The sequence below is a fragment of the Ptiloglossa arizonensis genome, chromosome 13 (genome assembly GCF_051014685.1).
Source record: "Ptiloglossa arizonensis isolate GNS036 chromosome 13, iyPtiAriz1_principal, whole genome shotgun sequence".
Lineage (NCBI taxonomy): Eukaryota > Metazoa > Arthropoda > Insecta > Hymenoptera > Colletidae > Ptiloglossa > Ptiloglossa arizonensis.
Window position 1 is genome coordinate 8,624,067 of NC_135060.1, and position 15,625 is coordinate 8,639,691.

The window sequence follows — 15,625 nt, forward strand, 5'->3', positions numbered from 1 at the left end:
GAATATTAAGAATTCAAGTATCCCTAATTGAATATTATTATTCCAATAAGAGAGGTATTCGTATATCTCGGCTATTTGAATAATGCGGATATCGGTGATTAAATATTACATCTTGTCACCGGCTGATTATCGGGTTACGCGTACGGCGAACCGCTGCGGTGAGTGAAATCGATGATTCTTAGACGATCGGTAATCTGCGTGTATATAGATACAAACGTATACAAATGAAACGACTCGTTTGCGTAACGTGTCTCGCGTTAGTCTACGATAGGGCACGATGTTACGCGCAATAATTTAAGACTACTTACGAGCGAGCAATGCGATCGAAATTACAAACATTGTCCAAGATTTTCAAGAGTAAGAAAATTAAAAGTAAAACGACGAACTCGAAGAACAGGATTGGCAATTCGGTACGCGTTATTCGAGCGCACCGAGAATATCCGGACACCCGTTCGGTCCGCGAGTAAAATTGATTCGAATCGCATCGAACGAATTTATAACTCGTATCGCGATATTCGAGCACGCTCGTGTACACTCGTTGCAAGTAATCGACACCGTTCGAACGATAATTGTCGAAGCGGTCGCGACTAATCGTAGACGTAAAAATTGAACGAGCCGTAGTCCCGTCCGTACTCTCTACGCGCGTGAAAGTTCGTCGCGAACGTCCGGCGCGGATACAGGGGATCGGTGATCCGAGGAGTCTCGGGGCAACGTGGCTCGTAGGCACGGCGATGTTGACCAGCTCGCTCGCAAATCGGGTACAAGGTAAAGGATTCGTACGTGAGTGGCGTTCCAACGGCATCAGGTTTTATCGTGGATCGTACCGCGGCTTCATTATTCGTTTCTGGCACGTACGGGCATTCACACCCGTTCGAGCCACGATCGCGGGCTTGCCAGCGGGTTTCTTTCCTCCGCGAGAGCAGAACGAAGAAACAGAATCCACGACGATTCCTTGGCCCGATCGTACCAGCCCTCCCCTATCCGCTCGGTACTCGGATGCATAACGAGTAGTTCTCGCGTTCCTTGCCATTTCTACCGAGAAAGACGCGTACCTTCGGAGAGGATGGGTCCGCGAGGGAACGAGCGAGCAACGAGCGAGCGAGCAACGAGCCAACGTGAGCGTGCGCCCGCGCGCGAGTCCGCACGAACGCGAGCGCGAGCGCGGGCTCGGACCATTCTCCGCGGATGCTTCGTGGATATTTTTATCGCGCGGGCCATTGTTCACTGTTTACGGTAAAAGGGATTTATGCTCGCTCGTTGATGTACGAATCGATCTGAAATTGTAATCGCTCGGGAACCGGTGTGTCATTGATTCTCGAGCGAACCACCGAACGGCAGACCTTTCTATTCTCGTTAGGATGCTATACAGAGCGTTTCTTAACTCGCACGTTTCATGCAACGGAACTATTTCAGGACCGAGACGCGTCCATTTCCCGTAAGTCGTTTCGCACGAAACAGACATTTATCATTTTTCACTTCGATTCAATCGTACGCGATCGTAACTAGTCGCTCGTTGTTTCCGTTTATACGTTCTCGATGGTTCCTCGTCGTCTTTTCGAACCTATCGAAACGGTACGGTCCGAATTGAAGAGAAGAAAATATCAATTGAAAAGATATTTGTACCGGTTAAAGTACGAAATGAAATATACCTCCAATGTGAAAAATACGTAATACGGTGAAGTTTTGGAGTGAAATGTACAAACGAAATGCAATACGTCGTATAGAAACTGGAAAACCAGAGTGTTAAAATACCTATAAAATTGTAGAAGGTAGCGAACATTCGATGGAAGTCTAACTTTTTCCTCCTTCCTGTGTACGAAGACGTTCTTCGCAATTAATATTGTTGAACTTTACGAAAAGTTAAATTCGATTGGAGTTACACCAATTCTACAACAGACGCGCGTACCGAATCTGAGAAAAACGAACGGAGACCACGTCCAGTGAACGCGTACACTCGAGTCGAGACTGTTGCCGTAATTTGCAATTCCATTTTGGTAACGCAAAACTGGCTCGCAATCGACAGATTCGTTTTTACGTCGGCAAATACTCGACGTGTCCGAACGTAACGGGCCACAATAACCGAACGTTAATTACCACGATAAATGCTAATTAAATGCGCTTACCCTCGCAATTCGTTCGACACGATTACAGAACAACGCCGCGCGGCCGCGCCAAATAAAAGCAGAAATAAAGTGAAAAAAGGAGGACCGCCGACAATGGAATGCCTTTAAATATCCCATTGGAATTTTTGTATCGCGCGTCCGCGATAAAAATCGCTACGCGCGCTCGTACTGCACTCACACAATAGTGTCGTTCTATTCTGTGACCCGGTCCTGCGAGCCGGGGACAAGGCGTGGAATTGTTCGGAATAACCTTCGTGCGGTTTGAGGTCCGGCTGCAACGTGACCGTGAAGGTCGGAACACCGCAAGCCCTTCGCATAAATTCCTTTCTATGGCACGTTCTCCCTAACTTCACCCGAGAGGAGTCGTGCTCCTCGACGGAATATCAATGATGGTACCACATAAATTGAGAGATGCTTTCGCGATGGGCTCCTGAGAAATCGCCTTATCAAAAGAAGGTACTTGTAACTTATCCGCTCGCATGTGCGCGTCAAATTACTTTCTGCCAACCACATACTTACACCGCGCGATAATGTTACCTTTTTTTTTCTCTTTTTTTCTTTCCATTATTATCTCTTTTTCACCCTTTTACCGAGTCGCAGAAGCGTATATCGAAGAAAACCGGAGAGAATACCCTCCCCTTCCGCCATTGAATGAAATTCAGATTTTGCGAGCGGAATCTTTCGAAAAGGTTCACTTCGCTGTTGGTCTGAATTTCGTATCGCACGAAACGACAAATGGTATTTACTAGCGCGAGAATATAATTCGCGGGGCGAACAAACGAATTTCTCTTATATCGTGGACACGTCGTTCAGGGACGTTCTTTGTAATTCCGTGTAGTGTGCGCTGTATATCGAAATATTTCTATATCGAATACTTTACGAAATGTACAACGATATTTTTCATCTCCCTGTTATTGTAGTTGCAGAGTATACGATTGCATTTCCAAGTGCACTCTTCTCTATAAAAAAAAAGAATCGCGTCGCTATGCAACGTTTGATAAGATCAAAATTTATCGAGACAGGATTGTTACGAAAGAATTTCATTAAAGGTGGAGATACCCGAGGAGGTATCTTGTAACTTTTAAATCGTCAACAATTTTTAACGAACGAATATCTTCTCGATCCGAACTGTGGTTCGAATGCAGGAAAAAATTAATTTAAACCGTGTCTATAGTTTCTCGCTTCCCATTGGAATCACGACTTAGGTACCGGAAAATTTTAATTCAATTCGAAACGATCGCCTTTCGATGCAAATTAAGCTCCGATTACCATTTAATATATATTTTTTACTCGATTCGAACCGAACGGTCCTCGATCGGAATTAAGGCTCGTGTATTCGAAAGTTTCAAGCTGGACCGAAGCAATTGCTTTACCGCCTAAATTAGGGCTCGGGTACCTAAAAATTTCGACCTGAATCGAATCAATTACTTCTGGCCCGAATTAGGGCTCGGGTACCTGAAACTTTCGACCCGAATCGAACCAATTACGACCGTTTTCCGTTCCGAACCGAGTAACCGAGAATTTCAGGTATGTACCTACACATTCCTGTCCAATCTCTTTCCAAATCGTGCAAACGCTTACACACTCCCAACGAGTAATTTCCAACGCGTCTTTGTAACGAAATTAACTGCTAGTTTTTTGCATAGATTCCCTTAAAAATTTCACACTTGAAAGCATTATCTCGCGAGGAATTTCTTTATTTCGGACGGTGTAATTTTTCTCTATTCAATTATCAAATTTCTCCATTCGTTTCGATTCGTACGACAGAAACTTGTACGCGTGCTTCGAATCTTTCGAGATCGTCTCGAGTCCTTTCTCTCGCATGTCGTGTATTTCGAAAAATTAAATTCCTCGTACCGGAAACTTGGTAAAACGATAGTTCGAGATCAACGCGTCGAGTGGTTCCCTTGAAACGATTTCAAATATCGTTCAATATTTCGAAACCCGAACCGGGCGGACTCCTTAAAGATTATTAATCGCTGCCGATTAAACTGATTTACGCGCGGCCCGTCGTTGTTCGTGCTCGTTGAAGGAACGCGTTGCAAACGATCGCGCGTAGAAAAATGAACTCCTATGGCTGTCGCTAAATTGGAAAGAATTATACGCACGATGGTTTCCACGCGAGCGAAACGCGCGAAGGAATTTCGCGTCCGTAATATTCGCACGTAAATAACAAGACGCGGAGAAAAGCCACGGACGTAAATTCAATCGAAACGCTTACCTTGAGCGCCATTTAAATCAACGGAATTCCAACATGCTCTGCGAGAGAAGCTGCTAACTACCAGACTTGCAGCAACAATCAACGTGCCTGAGAGGGCAGGAAAGAAAAAGCTGCAGGAGATGCTTCGTAACTTGGCAATAAATTATAAATTGTGATCAGGCAGGCGGTGCTCATCGATGCATTATGGATCGTGCACCGGGATTATGCAGGTCGAACACGGCCGGCCATCTGTAAATCCTACGTTATACATACATAGAACACTCTACGTGTGCTGTTTTACATTTCGTATCGTGAGCCCTCGAACGATCGAATTGTGATCGTTACAAAGTCATCGGGGTGTGTGAAAAACGTATAAAAATTACGTAACGTTTGTCAGCATTTTTATGCGATATATTTTCCACACGCGTCCTCCGTATTTGTCGAAAGAATTTGGTAATGTCATTGTCGCCCAAATAAAGCGAATGAATCACGTCGTCGCAAGTATTTGTAGCCTTGGATTACATACGTTTTACAGACCTTGTAAATTAGCCCTCCGTAACCCACTGTCAGATAACATCTCGCGTGTTTACAGTTTGTTTTCGAGTCTGATTGCAAGTTTTCGAAATGTGCCTATATACTTCGAGAGATTTCAAGGCATCGAACACTCGACGTTGCGTCAATTTACTCGCGTTGATTTCTTCGTTTTTTCTTTTCTTTTCTCTTTTATTTTTTTGTTTCTTTTTTCGTCGTTTTTCGCTTCCAGAACTGTTTCGAATATCCTTAATTCAAGGCGCGTATTTAATTTCATCGAATTTAACGTCTTATCGAAACAGAATCTTCCGAGGCACATAATGGTTCGTTTATTACGATGCATCGCTCTTTTGGATTGAAACAAATACGTCGGGCGTTCTTCCTTTTTTCAAACACGTTCTCGGAACGGATCCGTGTAGCGTCTCAGATAAGATCTAAATTTGTACAACTTCTTTCGTCATTTTCACGCGTAGGTACTTACCAGCGATTCTCGAAACTTTCGTGTCACTGGATTTCTCGGATAACCGAACCACGGAATCGTCGGACACATTTCAAAGGATACATTTTGCAACGCATCTTCGAAACTGAACTCTCGTTCGTAACTTCGCACTTTGAATCCTTTCTCCATTTATCAAAACACTATTTTCAATCGAGACGAACCGACAACGTTTCGATACAGTAAACTTCTACGTAACTAATAACGTTGCAACGATGTGGATTCGATTTATCCACACCAGCGCCGAGATTGGTGTTGTTGCGACAAATGTTCACAACAGAGAGATCAACTTTTGACATTACGTTGCAATTGCTTCCTCTTTCCCGAGTAACAGTCGGTAACGTGAACGAATCACGGTTTCGTAAAAATCGTTATCTCGACTCTAGTTCCACGTACTCGAGTGAGTCCGCGGACAAGTAAACAAACTAGTATTCGCAACCGCGCTAAACGTAAACGTTTCGATCATACGTTTACATAAATCACACTCGAAGAAACAACCTAACATCGACGCGTGTACACGTAACGAGGCGAACGTTACTTTCTTCGTTCATGTGTCGTCACGTGCGTTCGATTTTTATCAAACACCCTGTGTACAACGGAGCGTGTGATTGCGTTTCCCTACACGGTCGATCGAAACAAACGAACGTACGTACGAACGATCGTGGAGGTTTTCGAGCGAGCGAGCGCGGTGCGAGAAGAGCGGATGATGCGAAACGATGCTTGCGCTCTCCTCTCGTTTTTCGTGTTACGAGCACACCCGAGTATGACTCATCGCATCGAGATATAATTATGATAATCGCGGACACCCCGTGCGCGAGCGAGCGAGCGAGCGAGCGAGCGAGCGAGCGAGCAAGCGAACGAGCGCGCGCCTGCCCGCGTACGTACCTGTTGCAAATTTCGAGAGGAGGATACGGAAAAGGAGGTACGGGGCGATCTCGCCGGGCCAATATTCTCCTCGGTGATTACGTTTCCATCGGGCCTCCTAACTGCCGCGGTTACGAGAGGACGGAAGGATGTGTTAAGCCAGAATACATCAGCTGTCCCGTGCCGAAAATTCGCAAAAGCCGTTAGCACGGTATACCGAATTCTCTCGGTCTCTCCCCGCGACTCGGAACCGACGGCCCGGTTCGATCCTTCGACACTGATTACCGGTACTGTTATCAGATATTTAAGCGCCTTATGGAGTAATAGCTCACGGCGGTGTCTCATAAATTTCCCGGTGAACCTTCAGATTAGCTTTGTTAATACACGCGACGTAAATCGAATACCCGAACACCGTGCAGAAACCTCGGGGAACTAATTTATCCGCGCGTACAATGGTACTTTGTATTACGTTTAGTTCAATAATTATTGTTTTCGAGAAGAAAACCTTCCTTTGTCTTTGCATAGAAATATTTACCGAGCGTCGATCTATTGCATTTGTGATTTATCGAATATTTTTATGCAGCAGTAAAGGTGTCGTGAAGAAAATAACGAGTTACTTAAGTGTATTGACTCTTGTAAAATAATATTTTGTAATAATAATATTTCCATCGATTAAAAATATATGTTTAGAATTTGCAAAGAACGGTGTAATTAAATATTCTCGACTTCGTCAGTGTTGTACAATGGAACGCGATTAACGATGCAACTGAAAAGAGATTCGTTGCGAAAAAATTAATCGAAAGCGCAAAATGAAAGTTCTTTACGCGAGAAAGAAACTTCTTCGCTGGAAGTGTGTCTCGACTAACGCGTCTCTGCAAGTATTATATAATTCATTATTTCTACTTCGATCCGCGTTCGTAAACATTGACAGTGACATAATTTGCTTTCTATCGGTAAACATTGACAATGACATAATTTGCTACCTATTTTATTCGACTCTAAACTTTCTATCAACTTCTTACGATACCACGACACTTTGCATCTTGTGCGAAGAAGTTTCACCAATTTTATTCGGCGAATAAAATTCCCGGCAAGTAAATATTGCATCTCGAAAGTGCTACAAATAACCGAACGGAGACAAAGTATAAACGTCGTTAACTTTGATTTGTTGGTAATCGATAATGGTCTCGGTTGTTATCGGTATTCAACGATACTCGCAAGGAACGTCCTTCGACCGAATCGAATTGCTTTTTTATACGTATCGAATTGGCTACAGTGGCGCCACCTATGATTTGGTGAAATATTTACTCGGATATTGCGGCTGCTGATCGAAAACCAAATTCGTTTTTCGTATCGAACGTTTGCTTCGATCTTCGTTGGTTTTCGAGATGTTTAACCAAACGAGTATTTCGTTCGCAAATTTGAGAACAGTTTTCGTATCTTGAACGCAAAACCGGCCGATAAAAAAGAGACATTTTTCGATGCTCCATCTGTCTACCGAATTCCACCAACATCGAAGATCGTCGATCTCGCGAGTCTCCGCGACTTCTATCAGACCTGTCTAATAGTACTCCTACTAGAGCTATCGTTACGAGAAAGCGTCGGGTACTCGAATACCCGAGTACAAGGGTTGCGCGAGTTCGGATCGATACCATTTCGGATCGAAGAAGAAACGAGGAGTAGGCAACGGTTCGTGTACCGCGTGCAAAAGCAATAATGGTTTACACCGCGATAACGTTGCGCAACAGCGAGCGTACGATAAAAATTCGATATTTACGGCGGACTTGGACTTAATTAGACTTTCATTTCGCGTCGTGACCCGCGAACTAGCGTTACCGGTTTTTACGATCGGTCGAACAAATCCGAGCGAGCTGCGTTCGGAGATCGATTATACGCGTGAAATAAGAGAGAGGGAGAGAAGGTAAAAAAGAAAAGAAGAAAAAAAAAGAAAGAAAGAAAGAAAGAAAAAAAAAGAAAAAAAAAACAAAAAACAAGCACGAAAAGAAGAGCACAGCTAGAGAAAAAAGGACGTGGAAAGGGTGGGGAAAGAAGGAAGGAAGAAAGAAAGAGGACGAAGAAGAGTTGCTGGTTCCAGACTTTATATAGAATCTGGACTGTGTAGCTACCGACCACCATCTGTCGTCCGACTATAGATACTAATCTTCAGCGCTGAAGAGATAAAGGGCGAAGAGGGAGATCGCGCTTTGTCTTAGCCGCCCCTCGGCATTCCTTCGTTCGAGGCAACTTCAGCCCAAGAATTATAATCACCCCGCGGTATCCTCCGAATATTTAGACCCTCGTAGACAAAATTTTTACAGCCGAGGAGGCTGCCGCTACGGGAGGGACCGAGAGGGAACGAAGCGGAATCGGTCCGCGCCGCGGGAGAAAGAAAGAAGGGCAACAGAAGCACCTGCGCGTTCCGCCTTCGACCACATTCTTTGTGATTTCCTCGAGAAAAATAGCTCGGAATTCTCCTGCGGCTTTCGGCGCGCGTGTGTATGCGCGCCGTTCTAATAACCGTAAAAAGCCGAAATACCGGACACGGCGATGAGAAAAAATTGTTCCATTTCTCGGATCACCGAATGGAAATACACGATCGCACCCAATCTCGTTCGCGTTCACGACGTCGAAGTACGCGAGCCAATTTTTCCACGAGTAAGAGTTTCCCGCGTTCTTGAGCCGATTCAAAATAGAACAAATCGATGGGGATTCTGGCCTGATACGGGCACCAACGATCGAACTGTTCGAGTATCGCGACAGAGAATTCCTACGTCCACGTTCACGCGGCTGACACAATCGTCCGACGATACTGCGACAACGCACCGACCCGTATCTCGCCGCTTCTAAGATAAAATTAATTATTTTTATTCGAATATTGCCTGCGCGAGATTACGGTGCCTTTGATGCAACGAAACGATCGAACATCGCTAGTGACAATTATCCACAACCTTTATCCGTTATTTCAGCCACTGTGAAAGAAACAGTTACCGTAAAAAAAAAAATGCCTGTGTTGAAAATATACCAGCACGTGTATTTGCGTGTCCACTCGTGGCGATACTATTGCGAACTTATCTATTACTTTTACACCCGCGGTGTATTTTAGCGATATTCTCGCGGTACGCGTGGGATATTTAGTATTTCACGAATGTGCACGTGTCACACTTTCGTGGTACATTTGACTTTTTTTATGGGGCGTGAAATAGTACTTTTGTTGTACGTCTGATGACTGGATACAACGTTGGATACGATAATCTATATTGTATCCACGATTGTAAAATATAATGATCAAATATATGTATAAGTATACAAATGGTAAGTAAACTAGGTTAATTTTACTTCACGTCGTGCTTTCAACGAAATACAATTAAATTCGCGTTACCTCGTTCATAGTTGTCTACATTACCCCGGTACGTGATACATAAAACCACTTCTCGAAGTGTCAACCAATCGTGAACGCGACTAAAATTGTACCCGAACATTGTACAATAATAAAATAGTAAAATACTAATATAATATCGGAAAGTAATTTCATTCTCAAAATGGAGAATACATAATTTAATAAAATGTTTATACACTCCAAAGAAATCGTGTTTCATTTTCAGCCAAAAAAAAAACGAATGACTTTCGAAACAACCCGATATAATATCCGGCTAAAAATATTGTATCTTTTACGTTTGAGAGCAAACTATGCCCGCGTTTCCCCTCGGTTGCTATCTTTCCGACCGAATGGAATCGAAAGAAGTGAAAATATGTCGAAAGAACCACGGGCACGGTTGGTATACCGTTTCCACGAAACCGTGGTTGGATCGGAACTTTAAGTGGATCCTAGAGAAATGATGGATTCCAGGCTAGGCCGGTCGTAAACTCGAGATGAGACTACTATGCGCCTCTACTTATCGTTAGGACAGTGTCGTTATTGTGCTTGGAAATTATAAGAACGCGAGGACGTAAAGCGAACCGAGGCCATCATTCAGGCATTCCTAACTGCGCCACGAACGTCGTTCAATCGCGAGTCTTCGATGTTTACCATCGATTACTAAGTCTGGCGAATTTTGTCGATTCCACGGTTTCCTTGGACGAAACCGTACGTGCGCGCGTACAGAAACGTTTCCTCGAGGTCTTTTTCTTCTCTTGGTTACCTCTCGGTCCTACCCGAAGGACCGTCGAAAAGGAGAAGCAAGCAATCACGTAGGAGGACCTATCGTGACATCATCGCAATATTATTCATTACGGTTCTGGTATCGTATAGTTAATCTCGCACACCGTGGTATGCCTAAGCCGTACGTGACACAGGTAGCGAATCTTTCGTGGACCAAATTTCCTCTCTTTTTACCCGCGTAACGTTCCGACCCTTCCTCGACCCTTCCGCGATTCCGTTGCAATCCAATTACAAGCTCGCGTACTATACTAATTTCGTCGTTAGGGAAAGATACGCGTCTCGTTGATTTTTAACGACTACCGCGATGTTGGATTCCGGTTAAACGAGACTTAATCTCGACGTGGTTGCGAAATACGAATTTCATAGCGTTAGATCGTATCGGGGTATACCAAACGTTCACGGTGAACGAAGAAATGTTCAAGGACGTTAAAACTACCATCTATTTAATACAGTAATATTTTGATTAAACGTTCAACCGGTACAGCACGCCGAGACCTCTAACGTATATCGAATACCTCCACGATGAGCTACGAAGTTATTACCTAAGTGGTTAATTTTAAGCAACGTATCGACCGATCGAGCGATTTCGAATATATACGAGAATTACTCCCGAGAGCCTTGAGCCGATGATTTCGATCTACATATCGATTCAAACACAGGCTAGAGCAACTACGATGAATCGATCATCTTCAGGAATGTCAAGGGCTACGCGTATTAGGACAAGAAACGATGCATTTGTACCGTCTCTCCTCGATGAATTGTCATCGATTGTGTCACCGATATGTACATGTAAATCTCCACGGATTCTTTTCCCAGCAAACGCGACTAAGACACATGCGAAATGAATCGTCGAGATAACGACGAGGTAACGTCTTTAACTTATAAAAATTCGATACGCATTTCGATGGAACACCCAAGAAATTTATCGCGCGTACCCCATGAACCCACGAGGTCGACTTTTTCGAGAAAGAAAAAAAAAGAGAGAAAGAAAGCAAAGAAAAAAAAATAGAATCCTGCATGGAAGAGTTTCCTTTCGCGGTTTCGATTTATTTTCGGTACGAAGAATCGTAGCCCGCTCGGTTGTACAAGAAATTACGACTCGCTCCGTAATTGTTCGTTACTTAAATATATACGGACGATCGCGGTGGAATCTCGCAGCAGCTTTCAAAAGTTCAAAGGAAGATTTTGTTGCTGGAGCTGAAAATACGACGGTGCCGTACTAAAGGTCTTTGGACGTCCTCTCGAATGTCGGCTGAAGAGATGCCTGGATATTATTTGCCATGGCACAACGGCCTCCAACGTAGCCTCGAAAAGTATTTTGCACAGGCGATATTTACGCAGGACAAACATACAAAAGTACAAGGCAGCAGCGAGGGTGCGAGAGATGCAAAGCTAACGTGGCCGGTATGACACGAGGAGTAATAACTTACGATATCGTGAACACTTGGTCACGCACGCTGCATCGTGCGGTTTTACACGAAACGAAAGAAGTATGCATTCCCTTCTTTTTTGCATACCTTCCCGGTACGTGAAATGAACGAAGCTGCAACGCGGGGTATACACACTTTGTCGAAACGTTGATAGTGTTCTCGTCGTAACGGCGATCGAAAATACAACCGTTTGGAAAGTAATTACAAATTAACCCTCGAAATCTTACGATACGTACGATTCTTTTTTTCTATTTTTTTTTTTTGTACACCTTCGATCGATCAAAATTTTGCATCCTCGGATATCGTGACATCGAAACTCTGCAAACAAGAAGAATGGATAAACGTTTCTCCTATACGGACGAATCGTTTATACGATTTTAATTGTTGCCTATCATCGGAGTACTTATTCCAATTATTCAAATTCTATTAATCTGCGCCGGAGAATATGAATTGCAAATGCGATGCAATTAGATTTTTTACAATTGCCCATTAACGCTGACGTTGTAACTCGGCATTAAACTATTTTGTTACAGAAAGAGGAAACTTGTTAATTATTACGAAGAAACGAGACACCGACAAATAACATTGTCGGTATGTGTTGCTAATCGTAAGTCGGATATTCCTTTGCAATTACCGGTTTGTTATGCGATCGATCTAATTGGAACTGTATTTTTTTTTGCGTTATACTATTATAAATTGTCCGGCAATAGGAGCTTAGGTATTAACATTCAGCAAGTTGGAAGATAGTTTAAGGATAGCAACGCCTCGACGAATTATTCTACGGCTAGAATCGGACATTTCTGGTCATACTATTACGGTTGAGCGCGGTGAAGAGTCCCGAGGTGTTCCAACGCATCAAAAGAACGAGTATTCTCGCCTCCGGATATAAACCACGCAGAAAAGAATGTACAAAGTCATAGCGTTGGAATTCCCTGCCGGTAGAATTACAGCAACTAATGCATAGTGCGCAAAACAGCGCCTGTTACTCTGAAAATATAAAATAATCGTAAAGTTTTATACAAACAGTTTCCTGCGGAGTCGTTTTCCGGTTTGCACGTGTAAAATCCACGGACAAAGTCGAGGCAACATAAAACATCTGTGTCCGTTAAACCTGGCGTAACGAATACCTTTTATCGTCAAATGTTATTTAGTTACGTACAGTTCGCATTAATTGCGAGAAAAGTAAATCAAATTTAACTTCGGATACGGAGTTTTTAACGGTGCTTTCAATTCATACGTTTTACCGTTGGGTTGAAATAGTACATAAAACGCGTTCACTGCAGATACGTGTGCGTCTATAAATTAATTAAAAGCAACGATCCATTCTGGTTCTAAGTGCACGATACACTTGTACGTACGCGTAACGCGTTGATCCGCGGCGATGTAATTATCGTGATCACGAGAATTCGTAAGTTTCGTACTAGGCGAAAATTATTGTCAAAATGTACATACGCTGCTTACCTAATGCCGAAGGTGTACCCAGATGCGGTTCACGTTCCGCAACGAGATTACTTTTTCCAGATATAAACCAGAAGAAGTTAACCTCAACAACACTGGCTACACGCGGTCGAATGCGCGGGTGCCGCGAGTCAGAATGCGCGCATGCGCATCCACTGTGGAATGTGCCCTCTCCCCACGGACAACCTCTTCCCGTCCCGCGACCAGCGATGGACTCGAGACGCTTCGAAATACTTCGAATATTATTCGAAATTGGAAGTCCTTGAAGAATTCGACAAATTTTTCGACGGTGTCTAAAATCTTCAAAGTCTCGACGCGTGAAATTCTTCCGTGTAACGTGAAACTTGTTTAAACGTTTAATCGAAATAATACAATCTTACGTATAACCTTTACTCGCGAAAAGGAAAACAAGTTCGATAGAAATTTTTCATAGTTCGATATTATGGCGCATCTCTATCGTTTTGAATACTCTACGAGCACGAATCATCGAATTCTCGTTCGTCTGCTAAGATTTTCCAAATTTTCGAACCTTTTGTATTCGTTAAGATCGTAAAATGTTTGAAAAACATCTTTCAAAATCCTTGCGGTTGAATTCGAATACTGTACGAAACGATAGAAATCCTTTTACGACTAAACTGCGAAAAAAGCCTCAGAGAGTATTGAATACCCATCACTCCGCACAGCCCGCCCTTCCCCTCAGCCGGTCCTCATCCTGCTGTCGACCCTTGCAACCCCTCTTCGTCACACTACAATCGCGCGGCTCATTCCACTCGGCGACATGCTGTCGTACGGTGGTCGTCGAAATGTGCATACACGGACACACACGTATTTAAAAGTATACGTCCGCCACGAAGAATTCTTTACGCGCGAATATCGTGCATAAGTGTACCTCGCCTCTCGAGAGTAAAAACTGTTCGCGATAATGCTATTATTTCGATTTTCGCGAAATTATTCGAACAAACTTGGAACGAGAGGAAGGGGTCATTAACACTTTTTGCCGACTGAATATTAAAAAAAAAAAATGATGGATTTTATCGAAGAGACTGCGTTTCGAAAATAATTTTGACGAATGCTACTTATCGAGTGTATCGTATCACCGATGAAATAACTCTTAGGTTAGAAAAACGGAACAACTATCGAACAATATGTAAATCCCTCTCTATCGACACGTTTGCTTACGAATGACTATTCAGCGTTTTTGTATTACACGGACCATCAATGGGAAGGTAAAAATCTTATAGACTACTTGGTAACGAAATTAAAGTAATAAAAGCTTGAGAATCAAATGTTAAATCAAAAGCAGTCGCGCAACAATGTGTCAAATGTACATATTACGATTCAAAGCATCATAACCTCATTGCCCGCGCTTTTCAAGAATGACGTCCCAGTTATTTAAATATGTCGTCGATTAAATGGGTGGTTCGAAAACCCAATTATAACAAAGATATTAAAATACACGAATTAAATACGGTAGAAAACTACGCATTTGTTCGGGTAATTCATTCTTATTGTGCGTATACGAAACATGAAATACAAAAGGAGCGTTACCTCTTCTTTACGTCCCCAATGATTTATCTCGGCGAAAAGAACATCCCGGCGATGCACGTAATCCGGTTAATCCAACGTAACACAAAGAAGCGTGCTTTAGGCGCGCAACAGGTGGTCGTAACGAATAAACACTTTTGAGTAAGGATACTATAAAATACACAGCACAACACAAATCGCACGTTTGCCGCCGCTTACACGAGACTGCGATCTCACGTGATCTTGGACGCGGACGAAACGAATTCCTCTTCCTCTCTCTCTCTCTCTTTCTCTCTTTCTCTCTCTCTCTCTCTCTCTCTCTCTCTCTCTCTCTCTCTTTCTCTCTCTCGCTCGCTCGCCCTCTCTTTCTCTCTCTCTCTTTCTCTCTGTTTTCTCTCACACGTTGTTTAAATCACGGTAAAGCCGTTTTCACGGCATCGGGAACGACATTCTTACTCGAAGAAAATTTGTCAGCTTCGCTGATAAGCGTGATACATGCAAGCTCGCTTTAGAAATTTAGGACACAGTCCTGTGAAACGAGACGTACAAGACTGAACAAAACACCAGCACAACATACTGCACCGGCGGCCGGCGAGTGACTGACTAGCGGCACACGCCGGCTTCCCATAGTCGAGGAGCTAACCTAACAGCGGAATCAACTTGCACCCCACGAAACTACACGCGAACTGCATGAACTATCGAAGTGCGCCGATAGCATAATACGTGAAGAATCGTATCGTTTCGATTGCAAACTTTTTCGCTAGATTGTACATACATATATAATGTATGTACAAGTATAACGACTATTATTATATCGATATAGTTAAAAAAATTAATGTT

The 15,625-nt window shown here is 43.3% G+C and overlaps 1 protein-coding gene across 3 annotated transcripts in view; it reads right to left on the reverse strand.

The window, feature by feature from the left end:
- LOC143154095 (protein expanded) overlaps positions 1-15,390 on the reverse strand; it is a 125,589-nt gene extending 110,199 nt beyond the window's left edge. For 2 of the 3 annotated variants that reach the window (XM_076325910.1, XM_076325906.1), the window contains exon 1: positions 14,810-15,390. The gene's annotated coding sequence lies outside the window, so the exon portion shown is untranslated. The remainder of the gene's footprint in view (positions 1-14,809) is intronic. The other variant, XM_076325907.1, reaches the window with a different exon arrangement.
- Positions 15,391-15,625: the final 235 nt, after the last annotated feature.